This window comes from Lissotriton helveticus, chromosome 2_1 (genome assembly GCF_964261635.1).
Source record: "Lissotriton helveticus chromosome 2_1, aLisHel1.1, whole genome shotgun sequence".
In the NCBI taxonomy this organism is placed as follows: domain Eukaryota; kingdom Metazoa; phylum Chordata; class Amphibia; order Caudata; family Salamandridae; genus Lissotriton; species Lissotriton helveticus.
In genome coordinates, this window is record NC_136059.1 from 1,988,538,620 (window position 1) to 1,988,561,658 (window position 23,039).

At 46.6% G+C, this 23,039-nt stretch overlaps 1 protein-coding gene across 1 annotated transcript in view; it reads left to right on the plus strand.

The window, feature by feature from the left end:
* Positions 1-23,039, plus strand: part of MND1 (meiotic nuclear divisions 1) — a 387,648-nt gene that overhangs the window by 13,061 nt on the left and 351,548 nt on the right. The window lies entirely within an intron of this gene.

A 23,039-nucleotide genomic window follows, 5' to 3' on the forward strand; every position in this document is an offset into this window, starting at 1 on the left:
TGGATTCTTTGCTGGGAATTGTGAGGCGAAGAAGCAGCATTACAAGGGAGAAGAGAAACTAATCTTAAAATACAAGAAGGGTCGAAAGTGCAGTCCAGAAACTGTCATGAAAAGGATGTAAAAGCCCGGGCTGCAAAAGTTAATGTCGAAAGGCAAGCGGGTTTTATTAGTTTAAAGCCAGCGCCTACTCTACAAAGGTCTGCTTGGAAGTTCTTACATACTACATACTTGCATACTCTGGCATGACCATCAGAAAACTAAAGATCAGAATCGGAGAGCACAGAAGCAACATCCGCTGCAACAGAAAGAACACAACAATGACTGACCACTTTATCAAAACTGGACATATTCCAAATGTTATCCAGCGGGTCATCATAGAACAGATCGAGGCCACATCTGGAGCAGGGGAAAACCTACTACTGCATAAAGAGCAACGCTGGATCTATCTCCTCTCAAATGGGTTGAACGACAACATTCCATGGAATGCACTAAATAACTATTAAAATTAGATATATTTGGTTCTCTGTAATATCCTAGAAAGGGTACAGCAATCTATACCCAGACAGGGGACACAAATATGTCTGTGGCAATAATCTAATACCTGACATGCACCCCACATATGGTAAGGTTTCACCTAAGTAGTGTACATTTGATGCTGAGCGCCTCAACCTCAAGAAATATTAGTCAAAGGGATGAGCAGCATTCACCATCATTAAACCGGTCCATTTAATTCTTATATATTTAAACCACCCTTGCACCCAGAATGCTAGTACTGTACTCGTAACCCAAAAGATGCCTGCGTGAAAGTTGTACACAATTCCGCCAATAACACTCAGCAGCATATGACAATCCGCTTATGCTGATACGAACTTGCTACAATGAGTTAACCGTAATTTGCACATAATCACTCCAAATGTCAAGCAGCCCTTTGGGCACCCTAAGGCATAGTCTCTTCTCGATTTTAAGTATTCACCATCAATAAACTGAACCATTTTTTTCACTACCCAACACGCAGAATGCTTGTACTACACTTGTGTCCCAAAAGGTACTTGCGTCATGGCTCTCCCATTTGACGAAATATGTATACAATTCCGTCAACACACGTAGCTGCATATGATAATCGGCACATGCAGAGACGAACTTACTATTATAATTTGCACATAATCATTTCAAATGTCAGACCTTTGGGCATGTCCTTGCGCTCTGAGGCATAGTCTGTCCTCGATTCCTAGTGACCACTCCCCCGCGTGATGACGCGATCACGCCCCGCGCTATGACTCGATCACGCCCCGCGCTATGACTCGATCACGCCCCGCGCTATGACTCGATCACGCCCCCTGGGTGATGAGGCGGTCACGCGCAGACCGGGAACGGACCGCGGAAGACTGCACATTTAGATGCAGGTCTCTGAAGTGGCCAAATATACTCGGAATCCCGGACCAATGCCACAACAGGTATTAGCAGAGGGCAGTGGACCTTGAAGTAAGTCGAGCACACGGGCTCACATACTGGAAAGTGCGATACGCCGAAAACGGCACCCGGGTACTTAACTAGTAACCCTCTACTTTATTATTTCAGTATGTGACTACAGGCATTGCTCGCTTTCAGCATTCAAGTCCTCTATGGCTAATCTACCATAGTAAGCATATCTAACAATTTCTGAAGCCATACACCATGCCGTAAATTAGTTGCTGCAGACATTTTTACTGTGGCGCATACAACCTCATAATAAAAAGCTAGGCGCGCATGGGGGTAACATTTTGTCATCACCCCATAGATCAACTAAGGATCAAGTCTGACACTACGTGTGGCACACACATGTGCAAGAATTTCTCATGTTTAAACAACTATGTTTTATGTATCTGTGTTTGTGTTTTGTCTTACTTCCTTTGCAGATGACTATGGCACAATCTAAGAATTAAGAGGAAACAACTGGTTTTCCTCCACTTTTCTAAGCGCACCTTAGCGCATGCAACACTTTTTACGCAATCTGGTCTGGAAGACTCCACCTTGACCAGTTTATACACTTTTTCACACTGGTCCTGACGAAAGCCAGCATATTAAATGACTGGCTGAAACATGTAGACCTACCCTTAGGATATTTGAGTCCAAACCTAAAGCTCTACACATATCCGCATCTCTTTATTTTTAACCCTGTCATAGGGCCCACTATTAAAATTAATTCATAAAAGGGACCCTATAGATAGTTTTAACACCACATTCACTGACCACACTACACAAAAAACCCAGCTCTGCTGTAGTTCAGGCATCACAGCACACCCGGGGTGCACTCAGCATCTTGGGTGGGACCCGATGATGAAGCATGCCACCAACTAGGTTGGTGGGTGAATGTTTTCTAAAGAAACCTATTGGTTTCTCACAGACTTGAGGCTTCATACTACAAGCCAGTCCTTTTTTATTACATTTAGGTCATATCTTTACCCAGTGCACAGATCAGTACAGTTCTTTATTTTTTTGTTCAAATCCTCACAGGTGAGGTAACATACATCCTGTACAAATCAATTTTTTTCTTCACAATAAAATACCATTGTTGCAAATAAAAAGATAATCCTTTTATATATATATATATGTTTGAAATACAGAAGAAATACAAAATATTTTACTACAATATCAGCTAAATCAAATGTAAGCCCCCACCGTGTGCCAAAGTCTTTGCACTTAGGGGCTCAATATGTGGTAAATGTAAAACATTTGGGAAAACTACCATCCTGAGAGAGAACAAAATAGCGTGGGACTTTACAATTTTTCATTCCCTATTTTGCAACTAAGCCCAATTTCTGACTTTTTGTTCAAACATGATTTTACTTTTAAGTGAACTCCATTTTGTTTTTTAGGTTATTGTTTTGAATATGTTAACCCCTTGCATGCTGGTGACGAACCCCAGCCGTCACGCTCCGCGGTGCTCGTGTGCGGATGACGGCTGGGGTTCGTCACGGCCCCGCCCTGTTCGTTTGTTTACCGCACAGCGGCGGAAACGGGCCAGCATCGAAGGGGTTAATAGTACTTTTGGCCTATGTTGTAATCCTATTGCGGTCTCATCAAAAATGATTAAACGTCCTTTAGGACGAAGCCGGAATCGACCTGTGCCTTACCAGCGCCGGCAACAATACAAATGCGTCTTTAGCACGCAATCGTTGTGCACGCAAGTCATTACAACAACTTGCTGTAGGGGGGCGAAGTGGTGGAGTGGTGTTGGAATTAAAGTCCAACACCTTCCCTACTGTTGCGCAAACTGGTGTTGGAATAGTAAATTAAACTATTCCAATATCCAATGCCCCTCTAAGCCAAGTCGTTAAAAAGACTTGCGTGCAGAACAAATTTGTGCTAAAGACTCATTCGTTCAAATGACGCAGTTCCTAAGGCATGCGAAGTTCCTTCATACATTCTAAAAATTATCATTTTATGGGTGTATTTATAGGGCAAGAAGCTAAATAACATGGAAATGTTCTAATGTTTTTAAATATTAGAGGAAAATCATATGTACAAAGAAAAGAAAATAGCTGTGCCAAGAAGCATCCCTGCCTTATGCCATTTTTTGTCTATCTTCTTTTTGTTAGACCATTAAATTCACCCCCCCAGTAGTTTTTTTTGCTAAAACCCAATTGTTCCAATTGAAAAATGTTCTGATCTAATATCCATTTTTGAAAATGCTCTAAACTATGCCTTTCACATCAGACAACAGATACGCTGTCTAGTAGGCGAGACCTAAAAAAGGGGAATAAAAATGTACTTTATAGTCACCATTGTATTTCTAGCAATTCTGATATTTTTTTAATAATATTATTTAATGTTACATTGAAGAATGTTGTCAAATTATTTGGTGTGCAACTCAAAATTGCTATATTTCCCATGGAAGAATAAAGATTTGTGACATAATAAATCCATAGATTTTATGTCATCATAATAGCTTGTCTTTCAATTTTCGTGCTTTAATCAATAAAAAACGTTTTACAATGGCAGCAATAATAAGAGACATCCCCACGTTATCCTGGTTAGACTTATTTTTGCCTTTCCAATATTTTTGTATTTTCCTGCAAAGTTGCTTCATTTCCAGCACTCTTATTGAAAGATAATTTTAATAGTGATTTTGGCCACCATGATTCATTTTTGCTATCTGCATATTTCCTCCCAGAACTTTCTTTCCTACTATGCAGCATCGCTGTAGTTAATCTTGACACCGCAGATGTACAACATTCCAACCCCTTAATTTCCACGTTCTCAGTCACATAATCGAGCATGCCATTAATCACATTACACACATCAGATATTGCCAAATGAGACCAGAATAGAAGGCCTTTGTAGTGCTCAATTAATACCATATTTCCGGGAATATTCCACTCCACACTTAACATTACCTTTACAGAAAGTTGACAGTGCACTAGACTGTAATCACTATGGTTTGTTGTAATTATCTACATATGTTCAAAGCATTTAAAGGAATTAATATAGTCAATGATAGAGTTATTAGCACTGCTCTAATTGTATAATTAGCAGGATTATCTTCCATCAGGCGGCTGTTGTCAATAACAAAACCTGTTTGAAAAGCTTATCTAAAAGTGAAGTTTTACAATTTTTCGGAAATGCCATTCTAGGGGTGTTCCATGCCTGTTCTGTGTTTTTGTTCCTGAAAGCTTTTATTAAGGATTTTTAGCAATTAGGTTGCCACAAATAAGAGAACAAAAATTATCTTCCAACAGCTCCTAGATTAAATCAGATAGTGTGATTAACATTTTATCATACTCTTTTCCAGGAAGAACATAAACACAGAAAATGAGTTTCTCAGATCATCATATTGTAACTTAATGTTTAAGGTCAAAATTATTTCATTATTTATTTCTGTTAACTCATAAAGCTAAGCAAACCCAAACCTAGCCCTGAACCCTTAAAATACCCCTGTACCCCAAAACCCAAAACCCAAACCTAGCCCTGAACCCTAAAAATACCCCTGAACCCCAAAAACCCATATCTATCCCTAAACCCTAAAACTACCCCTGCACCCCATAACCCAAAACTATACTGAACCTTTAAAATACCCAAACACCTCAGTACCCCAAAACATATACCCCTATACCCATACTTACCTTATCCAAACATTAAAAAAACATGCTTTTACCATTCATGCATTTACAACGAATTTCGTTGTAAATGTATGCGTGGGAAAAGCATATAAAATGTTATGCCATGCGTTATAATGGCATTGCGGAGTCATGGTACTTTCGTAATGAAAGTATGCGAGTGATGGTATGCGGAAAGAAAGTTGCGGAATAATGGGTGTTTACCCTCCCCCGGTAAGTACATTGGTGGCACGGCGGCCCACATCTCCAGCAACATACTCATATTTTTTCACCACCCATTTGAAAAATGCACAGGTCTCTCTCATTGATGGCCAGCACCGATATACACTTTTAGACACACCTCCCGCCACAAGTTCTAGAATTGCGAACTTTAGAGCTGGGGAGCTACGTTCGAATCTCGGCATCAGCTCAACATCCTGTGATTCCAGGCAAATCGCTTTGTCTCCCTTTGCCTACCACAAATGAATGTGTTCTTCTGTAATGTAAATTGTGCTCATGCCATGTTGTCGAGTTCGCGCTATATAATATTGCAAGGAAAAATAAAGTAGGGAAACTCGAGTTCACACACTACTGAACGCGCACTCTTAAGTGCATCAGCAGTGCACTGTGAATTGGAGCGTTTCACAGGCCTGTCACAGATAAGAAATGCTATCAAAACGAAATCCTACAAAACAATATACTACTGGCCGGCAGCAATTCATACCCGGACACCGTCGGGACGGGCTGCTAGTTTTAAATACAATTTTTATTGAATACCCGTTTTAATGGTCATTTTTTAGGAGCTAGAGCGGGAAAAAAAATAGACGCCCCCCAACGGCTCAAGAAAAGGATAGTGAGACGACACCTCTTTTTATAAAATTAAGTTAACTGAGAACCAGCTTTTCTGCAGTTTTTACGAACTGGGACATAAGGTGCAAATTGCACAGTAATCAGCAGTTCTTGATCAATCAATTATAAAGTCATAGATATAAAGACGTATAGTGCGTTGTACGGTTTATAAAAAAAAAGTGCAAAAAATGCATAGCAAGAAAAACGAGGGCTATTTAAAAGTACTTTGAGAAGCCCTGCCTGCCCTTAAATTATTAACAGTAAAAGAGATAGGAAAGTGAAAAAGTTCCTTCTCCAGCAGATGGAGCACGAGGACCAATAGCACAGTAATTCTGCAACTCTTCCCATGTGAAGAGGCTTGGAGTCCAAAAGCTCGAACGTTCAACGAAATGAACCGTAAACAGCGCCGCCTCGCCTCGCCTCCTTAATTAGCCTAGTACTCCTCCATCATCTACTGCTCCGGCATTAAACGATAATGCAGGCAAACCTCACCGTCAAAATGTCCACGTTCATTACTCTATGACCCGTCTCAGCTGCAGACAGTCTTTCACATAAAATGTTCTAATAAAACGAAGCACTAAAGAGGTGCTAGAAAAGTAATATTCCGAAAGTGTTATGATGTAGCTCCATAATTGCAGGCCAAAACTCGAGGGCCACCCCTAAACACCCCCGGCCGCAAATTTCTCCCTCTCTGAGCTTTCCCGTCATAAGTCAGTGGCTTCACCAGAGCTTCCCCCGCAGTTATCCTACCTGGTGAAACTCATCCATACTACAGCCTTCTGCCTTGACCTGCTGAGCATCTTTAGCAGTGTAATTCGTTTTTAAGGGCGATGTCAAAGTTCTTCAAGCCCTTGATCGTACATTCTGTGGTAACTTAATACCTTTACGGTGTGCTGGAATGGTGTCTTGTAGGTCATTGAGCAGGGCGTTGCCTCTACTCTGGTGTGAGAGAACCAGCGCTTGTACTGTTGTTCGTCTGTTTCTAGTAGAAATGGTGCATGTCCTTTAGAACTCACTGTGTTTTATTAGAATGATTACAATTTATGAATTATAAATAACAAAAGGATCTCTGTTAAAAGCAGTAACCCACTTACCCATTTACTTAAAATATAAATCTTTCATCTGTGTTACATAATGTGCTTTCCATGAGACCTATTAACCCTCTGTGCTACTTTGAATCCAAACTGAGACTAGACAGAACCCAAGTCTCTCCAACAAATACATTAAGCTCCAGGGTTATCTTACCATTTTTATTATTCTTCCCTGCGATTCAGCTGGCACAGAAAGAATTCTGCAGCAGATGCCTAAACCCCATAAGATATTTTAACATGCAGACTTTGCAACCAGTTAAGCAGAAAACATTTACTTCTAGGTTTCTCCTTGTTGCCAGTTAGTTTCTTTGTGGAATGGTTTAAAAAAATTAAATGTATAAGTTGAGGCCCAGATTTTGTGTTAGGATAGTCCCTTTTATGGCACAACACCAGCACAAAATCGAATTTGTTAAAAATTGTAATGTGCTCCAATGTACTCATTATAGACCTGCTAAGCATGTGTGAGGTCATAAGATCTGATGTCACTTCTTGTGAGGTAATGGGTTGTGATATCACTTCCTGTGATGCCATGTGTGCAGTCACGTGCTGTGATGTCACGCACCATGATGTCACTTGCATACCGCCGAACTTGGTTAGTACCCCCACGTCCTTTATTTAGAACTTGTGCCCTGCTTCATAGTATGATCTTTGAAGGGGAGATCTGTAGTAAGGGGTGACACTAAGTGATTTTAAGTTGCCTGACAGCCGAGGATTGTAGCATGTAGTTTCATGTCAGAAGTAGGAGAGAGCAAAAAAGGGGTCTGCCTTTTTCACAATCTCACTGAACATTTTCTAGCTCTTCACAATTGCATTAGGCAAGAGCAGCAGTCCATAAGAACAACTCTCCCCTCCTGTGGTCTTTTTCAAGATATAATATGTACCTTTGTGCGGACGCATCATTTGCCCCTCCAAAGCTGCTGTCCTCATCAGATAAACTCACTCTAATGCTAGGACTGTCATTGAATGCATTAGTTTCAATGCTAGGAATACTGCGCTCACAGGCAAAATTTCCCCCCACCTTTGACCTTGTCCAGACAGTGACCTCGTATGAGGCCAAACTCAAAATGTTAAAAAATGCCAACTCTTAAATTAGAACCACTGCTACTTCTTCAGTGGATGACTGTTTGCAGTTCATGGACTTCCTCCTCTAGTGTCCGTACCTGCAAGAGCATCTCCTCCTTTGCTGCTGCACAAACTAATAGTGTGGTGTTGGGTACAATAGAGGCCATCTCTATCAACAACGTTTATGGTGCACTGGTTGCTAGCTTCAACATTGCCACCTACCACACTTAAGAATTGAGTAACATCGCTCTGGGCCAGCGGGTTCGGCATGTTGTCTAGCAGTCCTATTTATTATTATTATAATTTTGAGTATTTGTATAGCGCAACTATCACCTTACAGGCATCTTGCCGCTGAGAATTACTCGAAGGAGGAAGAAGCACGGGAGAGAGGCAGAACAGTAAGGTGGCCATCAATTAACCCTTTGGAAACAGCCAAGTTTTGACACGTTTCCTATAAAGAAGAAGTTCTTCCGTTTGGCGGAGGTCCAGGGGCAGACTGTTCCAGAGTTTAGCAGCCGCAACTCCGAAAGATCTGCCCCCGACCCTGACCTTTTTAAATCTCGGCACTTTGACAAGACGGCCCTTGCAGATCGAAGAGCTCTGGTAGGGATATACCAGGCAAACATGGCTTGTAAAGAGCTAGGCCCAAGTCCATGCAGGGCTTTGAAAACGAGACAGAGAGATTTAAAGGCCACTCGCTGCTTTAACGGGAGCCAGTGGAGTTCAGCCATCGCCGCTGTGGCCGAGGATCTTCTAGACCAGCCAAGAGCCAGTTTAGCAGCAGCAGACTGAACTCTTTGAAGTCTGTCTAACAGCAGGCCTGGAGACTCAAGTAACAGCGCGTTACAATAATCAAGGCGACTTAGAATAGTACACCTGACTATTAGTGTCCGGGCCTGTAAGGGAAGCAGTGGTAAGACCTTGCGAAGGGACCGAATGAGGGCAGAACAGGTGGACACTGTTTTCTCAACCTGGGCTTCCATGCTCAGTTTGTTATCCATCATGACACCCAGATTGCGAACAGTGGTGACCGGCTGGGTTTTCCCCGCAGATTCTGGGGGCCAGAAATCCACCGGGAAAGGCCGAGAAATCCGACTTCCAGCACAGAACAGAACCTCAGTTTTGGAGGCATTAAACTGTAATGAGTTGTTGTGTAGCCAACCAGCCGTATCTCGTAGACAATCATGAAAGGACTCCAAAGGAATCGATTCCTCACCCTCCCAAGAGAGGATGAGTTGGGTGTCATCTGCATAATTGATGGCTTTTAGCCTGTGAGATTTTATCAACGTGATCAAGGGTTTTAGATACACGTTAAATAAAATCGGGCTGATGGCCGAGCCTTGAGGCACCCCCTAAGACACCGGGGAGAAGGCAGATTGAAACGGGGGAAGGAATACTGCCTGATTCCTATCCAGCAGGAAGGAAAGAAACCAATGCAAGGCAATGCCACCTACCCCGGCGTCCCTCAGTCTTTCCAGGAGGATCCCATGATTTACAGTATCGAATGCGGCAGACAGGTCCAGCAGAATCAGAGCCACTGCCTGATCGAAGGTCCTCCATATCAGTAAGTAGAGCTGTTTCGGTGCCATGGGCTGGGCGAAAGCCGAATTGTATTTCGTCCAGAAATTGATGATGCTCCAGATGTTTAGAGAGACATGAGCTCACCCAGCGCTCAACAATTTTTGCATGAAACGGTAGCAAGGAGATGGGTCTGTAGATCTGTAGACAGTCTGGATTTAGGGAGGGTTTTTTCAGCAATGGAGAGACAAGAGCCTGTTTCCAAGAAGCAGGAACTGTGCCACTAAGCAGCGACTGATTACAGATCCTGCATAGAGTAGGAAAGAGTTCTTCTCCATGGGCTTTCCAAATCTTATGAGGGATAGGGTCCAGAGGCGATCCAGATGAAATACCGTTAGCCAGTCTGCCGAGGTCCATCTCCGTAATAGGGGGAAACTCCAGCAGACAGTCCGCAGGCCGCCAACCTGAGCTCCCAACTCCAGCGTCTATGCTTCCATCCCAAGAACACGGGGTACAGAGCAGAGATGGAGTGGTACTCAAGTTGTGAATAATGGCTTCGATTTTATCATTGAAGAAGAGAGCCAGATTATCACAGAGGACCTGTGTGGGAGGGGTTGATTTTTTTTGAGCAATCAGGGTGAGTAAGACCGTTTAGAATCTGAAAAATACTTTTAGAGCTATTTGCAGCAGTACAAATCGTGGAGCAGAAATAGTCAGATTTGGATTTCTGAATCAAGGCTTTATATTCAGAGAGTTTTGCTTTCCAGAACAGTCTGCTGGCATCGGTGTATCCCTGCCTCCATTTCCTTTCCGCTTGTTTACAGGCAAGTTTTAAAGCCTTTAGGGAGTCATTAAACCACGGGGCCGACAGCCTGCCCTTATGCTTGCGTGTTTTTAGCGGAGCAAGATAGTCAACCCTGGTGGTTATCCTGAGACATAAGGCCTCGTAATTCTCATCGACTTGACAGTCTAAAGAGAAGCGGTCTTCCACCTTGAACACAGTGTCTGAGGTTCTCAGCCTCTCAAGGTCTCTCCAGTCCCTGTACATAAATTCAGAGGTGCCTTGTGCCTGCATTTTTACCCCCTTGCTGTTGACATAAAATTTAAGAAGGAAATGATCGGTCCAGCCCATGGGCAAAATTTCATCCAAATGTACTAACTGTGGGACCGAAAAGATAAGGTCAAGCCGGTGCCATGCTCTATGAGTGGATTCCCTAACATATTGAAGGAGACCCACACTTCCACAAGATTGCAGAAGGTTGTGCAGCCCAGTATCAAGGGAGCCGTTTGGCCATAAGTTAAAATCGCCTAGAATAATGAGTTTATTGTGGGAGGTGGCCATGTTAGTAAAAGTATTAAGTAGCGATTGTTGTTGCTGGATGCTAAAGGTCCCAGGAGGTCTATAACAGATGATCACCGTGAAGATCGCTCCTGTGTGACTATTGATAGAGAGGCCGAGCAGCTCAGCCCCAACAACCGGGTCCATGTCTATAATATTAATATGCCGAGAGGCTCTATGGATCACCCCCACCCCTCCACCTCGTCCTTTCGGTCTGGGGAGGTGCAGGATTTTGTATTCCTGCGGGCAGGCCCAGCCCAGCTCGATTTCGCAGTCAAGGTGGGTCCAGGTCTCAGTGATGAATAGGGCGTCTAGCTGATGTAATTCCACCAGTAGTTGAATTTCCTCAGCATGCTTGGCAGCGATCTGACATTGAGAAGTCCACAGGACAAGAGACCCTTGATCACAAAGTCTTTCAAAGGAAGAGCAGTATCTGCGAACGAGAGATGTCCCTCATGCGCGTACTCACCCAACTAAACTAATTGCTTTGAGCAGCATGGCCGCACTAGGCGCGACCAGGGCGTGGACGGGCGCAGACGGGCTTGCCTTAGGCGCGCCTTTGGCGCGCTGACGGCGCGCCCGCTGCGCTCGTCCACTGCGCTTCCGAGAAGTGCGCATTAATATGGGGTAAGATGAGAGGCGTGGCCTCGCGTTAGTGGACGTGGCCTAATGGCTCGTGGGAGATTTCATCCCTTTTTCCAGGGATCCCATTTAGTCCCTCCTTTTCGTACTTCCCCACTCTACATTTGGAGATTCAGTAGCAGGAACGGGAGGGTTTACTAATAAATCACACTTTAGTGAGAGAGCTGCTCAGGAAACACTTGAGTGAGTTACTCCAGATACTTCATGAAGGGGGAGGTCTTCATCCCACTCTAGATTTCAAAACAAATCATCGAGCAGGAAAAAAATTGTTGTTATCCTCGGACAAGATTCTCCAGAAGAGCTACAGGTAGATAGTGTCTTCACTTATCGGATGCAAGCGTTCATGGAAAGAACTACCATTTTGCAGTATTTCCTTTGGCTTGACCTTTGCCCCAATAATATGCAATGAATTGATGGATGGCTTTGCAGCTAATCTGATTGTGTGTCATCCATTCCTTGGACGACTGGGTCATTAAGTCACATTACCCTGAAAAGACTTGGATCATCTGTACAAGACATGCACAGTAAACACATTTGTTGCTCTTCAGCCTTGGAGAAATCCCATGACTTCGACTGCAGTTTAGCAGTGTAGTACTGAACAAAGTTCAACAGAAAGTTATGTATCCACAGCAAAAGAGCCAGGCAACTTCCCTAGAGAACTTCAATTCAAACAGATCAATGCTACTAGAAATTGTTTTCCTGCATTGGTTTAGCTTTGCTGAATCATACCACTGTGCGAGAACGAGTGAAGGTATTACAGTGGAGTCCTCGTTCAGTGAATAATTTTGCATGTATATGGTCAGATGCCGGGTTGGTCACTTTGAATTTAACCCCTTCGACGCTCATGACGAGCTGGGCTCGTCATGCAGTAGCCTCCTGCTACGCTCATGACGAGCCCAGCTCGTCATGAATGTGCGAGGATCGCGAAATCCCAGCACAGCAGGGGAATTCCCATAGCATCCAAGAGGTTAAGCAGTGATTTGAAGTCCTGATACCATAGCTCCATAACTGCCGGCCAGAACGCAACAGCTACCCGTAAACGCCCCCTCCCCTGTGATAAGGACCTATGATCCACAGCACCACCAGTGGCGAGACCTGTCCTTTGGTTCCCTGACAGCCAAGGACAGAGCTGCAGGGAATCCCAGCAGCGGGGCGTCAAAGTGGAAGTCCGAAAGTGTTGAGTTGATGCTGTATTGAACCTCTGTTCGTGTTGTGAAAAATCCCCCTGCTAATTGCCTAGATGGGCACTGCGATTAGGGTTTCGGCGTCCTGGCTGAAGAGGGGGAAAGGCTTGAGCATCAAGGCATCCCTGAGGTATAACCAGCGTTGGCAATGTCGGTAGGTCTTGCTTATGAGAGCTATTGGCTTTACCAATGTTTTGTTGCTATGCTGTACAGCAGCGCATGGGCTTTGCAGTGTGGCTAAAATTAATTTTAAAAACTGCTATGACTCCGTGAATGCTAATGTGCTTTTTCAAGTGCACTAGCGCTGGATGCATCATAGTCCTTTTTTGTATTATGATTTTTACCCACGCTACTAGAAAGCATGGCTACAAAGCATTGCCAAAGTTGAAAATGCCAATTCTGTACAGCCTGACTAAAGGGCAATAGCAGAGCAAATAGCCTCAAAGACAAGCCCTATTGGCTTTGCCAATTCTTGTTAGGTCTTGGCACAACACTCTTGTGATTACACGTAAATCAGCTAATTTTCACCATGCATGAAAAAAAAATATATGCCATTTGGAAAAAATATCTTGCACATAACGAAAGCATTTGCGCCCATGTCCATGTCTTAGTGAAAATAAATTTGGAAGCAGATAACCTCTGTAGTCCCAATAATAGCAGATAACATCTGTTGTCCCAATAAACATTCATTTCAAAGGAGGAAAGGGCTTCTTTGAAGTGCGTATCGCATAGTAAAACATATCTGCAAATGGCAAGAGGTTCACTAAGGAAGACAGGAAAAAATAAATGTAGTATCTCAATCACAGCGCGATCAGCAGAAGGATACAAATTAAGCTGAAACAATCAGTACTTGGTCCATGCTCAAGTCTAAAAAAGAGGAAATGAAGCCAGTCTGCGCTGGCCAATTAGAAGGCAGCAAATAAGAGTGACAATGAAGCCAACAAATGTTAAACAATGGGCAGGTTGCAATCTCCTTGTTGTATACAATGTCTCTTGCAAGTGAGAGTGCAAACACTGTCCTATTGTGTATATTTACAAAGTGCACGTTCACCCAGAAGGGTAACGTGGCACTGAATAGCAGATGTTTGTTACCCAACTCAATGGTACTCTTTTTATCAACCTCAGAAGGATGAAAGACTGAGTGGACTGGCAGGGGTTTTGAAACTATGACCATGAGGTCAAACACAGGCCCCCTACAGGTGACACATTAGTCCACTAAGCCACCAGGCTCAGACGCGTGACCTAAAAATAGGCACGCCACGCTGTGGTGATGACTTCCTGAAAAGAGTGACTCTTTGCTACCCTCAGCTTCTCTTATATTTGATCCTTCTGGTGCCCTAGTAGTAAAGCTGTAAACTCCATTAGAAGGTCAACCCCTTGATTGATTTGGCATGTGATAAAATCAATGTACAATACATGTGTATGTAGTGACACCACATGACAGCCATAATGCCGGCAAACTGAACCCCCTCCAGCTTTGGTCAGAGATGCCAAATGAGACCTTTAGCCTGGATGGTGTGAAGTACCACTTTGGTAAAATGTTCTATGCATTTTCTTTATGTTGGGAGGAGATGGAGGAGTCAATGGCCGTAGATAGTTTGTGCCTCCGAAATACTGCGTTTTAGTCTTTCTCCCAGTTACTCATGGAGGTGTGCTTCTAAATTTGTTTTGAGTTGCTTATGTGGAAATATAAACTCAGTTTTTCTTTTCTCAATTGCTTGTGGAAAAGTGAATTCTATGTCAGGACTGGAGGCGAGGATTATGCCTTATCTCTTCACTTTTATTAACAGCAGCCTATTTAACACAACAAGACTACATTTCCCATGAGCCCATGGGAAAATTGTAGTAAAAGAAAAGTGTCCAATTAGGAACAGTTCTGGATCTTCCAATCAGGTCACCCCATCCTCAACATAGTCTGTCCTCACAGGCCCTTCATCCTCTTTCTTTGCTGCTGCGCAGACCAGATAAGTGGTTTTTTCCTACTCTGTGGGATTATTACCTTGTTCATTGTGTGTTTCCTTAATTACATATAATTGAATGTGTCACTCGCGTTGTTCGCGGGTTAATGCTTCTTAATTGCTTTGTTTGCTTCGGTATCATTACTTAATGATTTAATCAATCAATCAATCATAGCATTTATAAAGCGCACTACATACCTGTGAGGGTCTCAAGGCGCTAGGGGTGGGGGGGAATAGTGCTATTGTTCGAAGAGCCAGGTCTTGAGGAGTCTCCTGAAGGTTAGGAGGTTTTCGGTCTGCTGTAGGTGGATGGGGAGGGTGTTCCACGTTTTGGCGGCAAGGTGGGAGAATGGTCTGCTGTCGCTCTTTGGGTGCGGGGGGATGGCACTGTCTGCGGACCGGAGCTGGCGGGTGGGGGTGTAGAGGCCGAGTCGGCTGTTGAGGTATACTGGTCCGGTGTCGTGGAGTGCCTTGTGTGCGTGGGTGAGGAGGTTATCCTCTTGTTGATGGGGAGCCAGTGCAGGTCTCTCAAGTGGGGTGTGATGTGGCTGCGGCGGGGGATGTTGAGGATCAGACGTGCGGAGGAGTTCGGGATGCGTTGGAGCCGTTTCAGGAGTTTGGCTTGAGCTCCTGCGTAGAGTGCGTTGCCGTAGTCCAATCTACTCCTGACGAGGGCCTGGGTGACTGTCCTTCTCGTTTCGGCGGGGATCCACTTGCAGATCCTGCGAAGCATGCGGAGGGTGTTGAAGCAGGATGAGGAGACAGCTTTGATTGTTGTTTGCATTTCCTATTCATATATGCCCTTTACTGCTGCTGAGTTTGTTTGTTAGTACGTAACTGCAGTGCTGGGGCGGCGGTGAGGACATTGCCCCATTCCTCGTTTTACAAATTAGGGCTTCACTGCCGCCTTTGGTTCGTGCCAAAACTTGCCGCCTTTCTATTTTTGGACGGAGTGTCGTGTCCTTTTCTTAGAGAGCCGCGGGAGCGTTTCCGCTCCTACACGGCTGATTTCTGGTGCACTCGCGGACCTCCCACCGCTAGGGGGCGAAGGAGGCAGAGGGAAATGGCACGCATGTTCAAACCCCTCAGGACCCTTGTTTTCCCCGCGAGCCCCAGCCTGAGGAGGACGCCTCACGGAGGTGTATTGGATCGTGCCGTTGGAGAGTAAATTAAGGCTGATCCTTGTGTTTCCACGCTCTGCTGCCTTCAGGCATTATTACATAAAACAGCAGAGTCTGTATTGCTTTTCTTTCCGTAAGCCCCCCTTTGGGTCTGTATTCAAGCATCCTAACACCTGTTGGGCCCGTTCCCAGGCTAGTTGCATTTGTATTATACCTTGCACCACATTCTTCGTGCCCAGGGCTTGACCCCCTAAAATTTCAGCATGCTTTTCTTGTGCCTGAGTGCAGGCTGACACCCAGCCCTCCTAAAATAATGCCTGACAGTTAAGGCACCTAAGTCTGGCCCCCAGACACCACAGATAAGCCTCATCAATATTGTTTTGTCCTCATTTTGTCCAAATATGGAACTGGACTACAAGGAAGGCTCCCAGTGAGGGGGAAACAACCTGGCAGACCTCCTTCGGAACGATGTTTTCTACAAAACTGTGGACGCTTCAATTTATAAAGAAGTGGGCGCAGCCATGTCACCCCAAGAAGAGAGGTTATTGCGCAAGATTTATCAAGCGCTAGCACAACTGACTTACCTCCCTATGGATCCCATCCCTCAAATTGGGCCCCCCAGCAACTTACTTGATGGTAGACTCAGCTCCCCTGCGGGGGTGGATCCTACTGCCATTGACAGGCTCAATCAAGCTTTCCTTGCTAACCAACAACATTTGCCACCTGCAGGGAACGATTTGTCAAGCCAACAGGACGACGCAGAGTACACTGATGCTGGCTCCCAGCCTGACCTCAGGACACCTCTAACATTTTCGACCCTGACAAAATTATCCATCCCCTCTCATCGGACTGGGCCCCAGCTGATAAAGTGGCCAGTTATGTGGCAATGCGCAGTAGGGAGCCCTTAGAGAAAGAGGCATGGAACTGCCTCCAGGCAGAATGCCCTTGACCTTCCCTTGACGATAAAGTCGGCCTCACCTCTGAAATTTATGCCCAGATGGTCACATTTTGGCAGAAATTTATGAGGGATCCCAAAAAAGGGATTTACAGGTCCTGGCATGCTTGCCAGGACAAGCTCCTGGACATTTTAGTGCCTCTCACAAAGATCTTAGACATGGCCGAAGAGGCCAAGATGTCCGGTTCCCTGATCTCCCCTGAGTCCCTTTCCGGGTGGGCACAGAGGGCTATTGTGTTCTTGGGCAACGCTAATTGTGCCCTTTCCACGGAGCGTCGCCGCTCCTTGCTTATCAAAGTTGACCCCAAGCTCGGGGATCTTGCGGATTCAGAAGCTGGGGCAGTGGCACAAGGAGGCCTCTTTGGGGAACCTTTTGTCAAGGAGTTGGGCAAGTTTGTCAGCACCTTTACCTCCCGTGACAAGGCGTAGTCCTCCATTAAAAAGGCTTTATCCCGGGTTTTCCGAGGGGCTGGTCGAGGTAGGGGCCGCTCGACCTGCCACACTTCCAACCTAAGAGGGCAAGGCTCCAGACAGGGACAATACCAGGACCAGTCTGTTTTGGCAACTTCTACCCTGCAAGAGGCTGAGGTGGCAAGGGCAGAGGGTATCGAGGAGCTGTAGCCTCATCCTATGCGTGTTCTCCCTTCTTACTGGTTAAAAGTAGGGGGGAGACTGGGGAATTTTTTCCAGACCTGGGCTTCTATCACAGGGGACCCATGGGTATTGCAGACGGTTCGGGGTTTCCACATAGATTACGTGGGCGAATCCGTCCAACAGGACAGAACCCATCCAGTTCGCCCAACAGGAAGCCTCCTTAGTAGACGCAGAGGTCGAATCCCTCCTGGTCAAAGGGGATATCGTCCCCTCTACTCCTTATCCTAGAGGTCTCGTCCGCAACATCTTTCTGGTGGACAAAACAGATTGGGGCAAGCGACCCGTCATCAATCTCAGCGGTTTCAATGAGTGGCTGGTCTACCGCCACTTCAAGATGGAAGGAATCCATCTCCTCAGGGATGTTTTGCGTCCCTCAGACTGGTTGGTGTGGCTGGACCTAAAGGACGCCGACGCCTACCTGTTCAATCAGTCTTCCCTCCCCACTGACGCTTCTTGAAGTTTGTCTGGCAGAGGCAGATGTAGGAGTTTGCTTCCCTCCCTTTTGGCCTATATTTACGCAAATCCCTCAGGAACCCGGCATGCTTTGCGATGGCCACCCCGTGATTGTACGCCTAAAAGGCATCCCAGAGAGTCGCCCATGTGTCCACGACCCCGTATTTAACTCAAAATATTGCTCAATGGCACTTCCAATTTCGGAAACGAATAAGTCCTCATTTAACACCCTACCTGGGAACCTCCATTGCCGTTCGTGACCCTCCAGTCTGGAAAGACGAAGCTTCAGCACGACCGGGGCATGATCTGACTAAGTAGGGGGGAGTATGTCTATTGTATTGTTCCAAGTAGTTGGAGGGGGGGAGATTAACTAGGGGGAGATTAACTAAAAGTCCAGTCTGGTCCAGGTGTTATGTTGGGCCAAGTAGTGGGTGAGCCCCGGGTTCGCAGGTTTGTGTGTTCTCCAGGAATCAGAAAGCTGAAATTCTGCACAAATGTCCAACAAAACCTGCCGTACCCGAGGTTTGGGGGCTGCTGCGTTTGACGAGCTATCAATAGTGCTGTCTAATATCAGTGTTAGCTTGGCGTCTAGTTCATGAAAGAATTCTGGGCTGTCCACATTTGGTGCGTAGACACAGACTAGCGTGGCTGTGTGTCCCATCAACCTACCAACCACTATAGTGTACCGCCCCTCCTTTCGATCAGGCTGCATGTCAAAGAAAAGGGCAGGTGCTTGTGAATAAGGATCGCGGTGTCCCTGGCGCAATTACTATAGCTAGGGAAAAATCGATGAGCCCCCCCAGCCCACTGCAAAATGAGTGGTGTGCGCTTTGGGTAAGTGGATCTACTGTAAGAGGGCAATGTCGATTGTATGGCGCTGTAAATAGTGTATCACTATCAAAGGAGAGAGAGAGGACTAGGTAGCTAGTCCGTATCCCCGGGTTTTATATGTGAGATCCAAAAGGACTGGCCTATTTGTGAATTTGCATAGACTCAAGACTGTAAGACGGGGTACAAACCCTTTTGTTTGTTCATGAAGCCCTCACCCACCAACCTGGTTGGTGGCATGCTTCATCATCGGGCCAACCCAGTGACACCGAGTGTGTCACGGGTGTGCTTCGACGCCTGAATACAGCGGAGCAGGTATGTTTCTGAGTGTGCAATGTAGTGACGTGAAGGTGAAAATTTAAAAGCTATACAGGGATCCCAGCACCCGAGGGTAAATGAGATCTTAATAACTGGGTCACTGTTAGCTGTTATAGGAGTGTTAATTAGGGTCTCCTACATCCAGGTGTGGTCTACATGTTTCAGCCAGGCCTTTAAGATTAAAACTGGCTTTCCTCAGACCAAAGTGTGTAGGTGCAAATTACTTAATTTTTAAGTGATTGTGTAATTTTGAAAAATGTGTAGCACTCGCTAAGGTGCTTTACATGTGTGAGGGGGATTCCCTCTTAGAGCATTACTGGAAATACAACAAGTATGACAAAACACACATACAGGGGAGAGTCTTAGTATGGTAACATATTCACAAACAGTTTGATTGCCGATATCTATTGTGCTGTGTAGACGATAAATAAGCGGCAAAAGGTGTAGCCAAATTGGTGGTAGGGCTAGGGTGAAAGTTATCATATATACATGAAGTTTTGTGGTGGGCTAAGCATCGTAAGCGCATCAACACAAAAAAAAGGTGGTAAGTGCATGAAAGGAAGATTATCCTCACGTTGGCTTGTTGCCAAATTTGCCCCATGGAGTAGTCCGGCAGAGGAGTGGACCCTGAGAAGATAAAGGGGCCTCAGGGGGTTAGGGACCTGGGAAAGAGAGCTTACCCGGCTCATAGCTGAAGCGCTCGGTTTACTCACGAAACTTTCAGTCAGTGACTGCGTTGAACCTCTTGTTGTCTCCGCGGCCTCCGAAAGACTGTTCTGGGCAGTGTTTGTGCCTTAAATGCAGTCTGCATCATTCGGATCACCTGTGCAGGGAAGGACAGGGAAAACAGACTGTGCGAGAACACGCTGAGTCATGGCTATGCTGCGCATGTGCAGGAGAGTAGTGTATCCTGCTTTGAGCATGCCCATGTGCGGGAGAGTAGTGTATCCTGCTGTGAGCATGCGCGGTACCGATTGTCGGTGCCTGCGCATTGGGTGTGGCTGTGTAAGCTGTACCCAGTGTACACAGATTAGTGTACAGGTGTAGTAACATGAACGGTTGAGAAATAAAGAGCGCTAACTGGGGAAAAAAAAGGACTTAAAAAGCGCTATGGGGTTAAGTTGTGAGGCCAGGTGTATAACTGGCTAATACAACAGAGGGACATTTAACACGGAGAGGAATCAAGAGTAGTGTTTCATCTGAGTAGAAAGAAAAATTCATGTTTTCAGTGAGCTCCAGGGTATGGAGTCATTCAAGCCCAAACCCAGTTGCTGGGTGGAGAGGCGCTAGATCGATCTCTGTTGTTTTGTATGAAGGATCCGGTCATTGTCTGTTAAAAAAAAAAAAAAATGTTATTGATTTTGTGCACACAACATACATACATGCTTCATAGGTATCGTAATCCACAGGATGTACAGTGAAGCAGCGTCAATAACAATCCCAACCAGCAAAGCCCTATCTACTGATGCCCACCTCCCCCACTACCCCCACCCCCCCCTTGTCAGCGTGCCTCCATCATCCCTCCTACGGCATGTCGGAACCATCTAGGTGCAGCAGGAGGCCCCCCCATCCAATTCCATTCCCAATTCGACAGCCATATGGCAGCCCAGGTGTTGTTCTGTGCTGCTTGTGTTATCCACTCCGCCCATGAGCATATGTGACACATGCAATCCGTCCCCGCTCGCTGCAGGTCTCGCTATCTAGCGCCCCTCCTCCCCCGCCACTGCCCCCACGCTCTCTGCCCCTGCGGTCCCCTCCTGGTTCGCCTGCGCGCCACCCTCTCCACCCTCTTCAGCCTCCGAAAGTGATTGTAAGTCCGTCACTAGCGCACTCCACGCCCTGGCCGTATCTAGCGCTTTATCGTTGGCGGTGCGCCTGGCTAATTGCAATCTAAGAGACCCTTCACTCGCAGCCCATTGCAGAAAGCACCCCCGCCACCTCAGGAAGTTAGGCCCCCCTCTAGTTTTCCAATGCAGTGTTCGTTCCCTCTTGGCCATAATTAACCCCAAGTCGATAAATTTGCTGGTAACCTTCGTGGCTGGAGTATGAGGAAACCAGAGCAGCAGGCAAGCCCCCGCGTCCGCGTCGATCTTGCGACCCGTAACCGCATTCAGGCAGGATAGAACGTCAGTCCAGTAAGTGCCAAGCCCTGTGCACGACCAGAACATATGCTCAAAGTCAGCACCTTCCGCGACACAGCGGGGACATATCGATTGCGCGCCACCGAAGATCCGTTGGATTCTGGCCGGCGTCCAGTACGCCCTATGTAGAGTGTAGTACTGAACCAGTTGGAACCTAACATTGCGTGTGCCCTTCCAGGCCCTACGTACAAGCTGAGGCCAGGTCGTCTCCGGTATCTGCCGACCGAGGTCAGCCTCCCAACGCTCCCGCAGCCTGTCTAGGGGGGGAGGTTCAGCGAGCGCCAATCTCCGGTATAGGCAGGTGGTGGCCTTATAAGTGCCAGCTGCCATCACGACGTACTGGCAGCCCAGCGACGTGGGCGGTTCTTCCAGCCCCTTCCTCCAGCGCTTCTGAATCCCAGACACCAGAGCTGCATGTAGCAAGAAGTCACCTCTCGGGAGATCGAAGGCCTCTTGCAGGACACCGAACGACAGCAGGGCACCATCCCTATACAAATCCCCTATCATGTGGACCCCGCAGTCCTCCCAGTTGGCTAGTGCCGACCAGTCCCCACCATGCGGGAGGGCCGTGCACATACCCAAGGGGATCTCCGGCGCATATGGAACACGACATCCCACCCGCCTGTGGCTACGTAGCCAGCACCGGCGAAGAGTGCGCTCCTCGAGAGTCAGCTGCTCCATCCGAAGCTCCTGTTGGAGCACGATGAAGGACAGGACATGGCGCTGCATAATCTGACCCTGCCGGCCGTCCGGGCCTCTAAACTCCTGTGCCACAGCCTGCGTGAGCCACTGTAGCTGTGCAGCCAGATAATACCATTCAAAATCCGGCACCGCTAGGCCACCTTCTTCTCGGGACCGAAGCAAAGTATTCAAAGCTACACGTCTCCTACCAGAACCCCATATAAACCCTATCACCATGGATCGCAACGTGCGGAAAAAGGAAAGCGGTATCCACACCGGCAGTGTGCGGAAAAAGTAAAGCAGGCGCGGAAGGACCACCATTTTCAGCAACGCTATCCGTCCTGCCACAGACAGCGGAAGAGTGCGCCAAAACCCCATGCTGCCTCTGATGCCACTCAGGGCCCTGCCCACGTTCCCCTCATATAGGAGCGAATGGGTGTGATAAATGTGGACTCCAAGGTACTGCAGGCAATCCGGTTCCCAGCGTAGTCCATCAAGCATCGCAGGCTGGACACAGCGGGAGGTCAAGGGGAATAGGCAAGTCTTAGACCAGTTAACACGGAGCCCGGACAAGTTCCCGAACTCCTGGAGCAAGGCCCGTGCACCCGTCACCGACGTTTCCACATCAGCCAAGTACAGCAAGAGGTCGTCGGCATACAAGGAGATATAATGCGATTCACCGCGCAGTGAAACCCCCTCATAGCACCGGCCTTGTCGGGCCCACGCTGCCAGTGGCTCAATCGCCAAGGCGAAGAGGAGCGGGGACAGCGAACAACCCTGTCGGGTGCCTCTTTCCACCGAGCACGCCGCAGAAATCGAGCGGCCCGTACGGACCCTAGCAGTAGCAGACTCGTACAACAACCGCGTCCAGCGGACAAAGCCGTCCCCAAGCCCGAACCGAAGAAGCACGCAGAAATTGTCTGTTTGGTTAATGTAAAATTGTTCAATGACAGTCCAGGGCATGTCATTGGGGGTGTGGTGTGCCGTGAGATAGTGCGCTGTCAGTCTGCTGATGTTTTTGCCACACCTGATCGTACTTCTTTGTTCAACGACTCTAGTTCTGATTTTGCGGGTCGTCATGCCCACGTAACGGAGCCCGCAGGGGCATGTTATGAGGTACACAAGGTTGCTGGAGTTGCAGTTGGTGTGCTGCCATTGTGTCCAGATTTT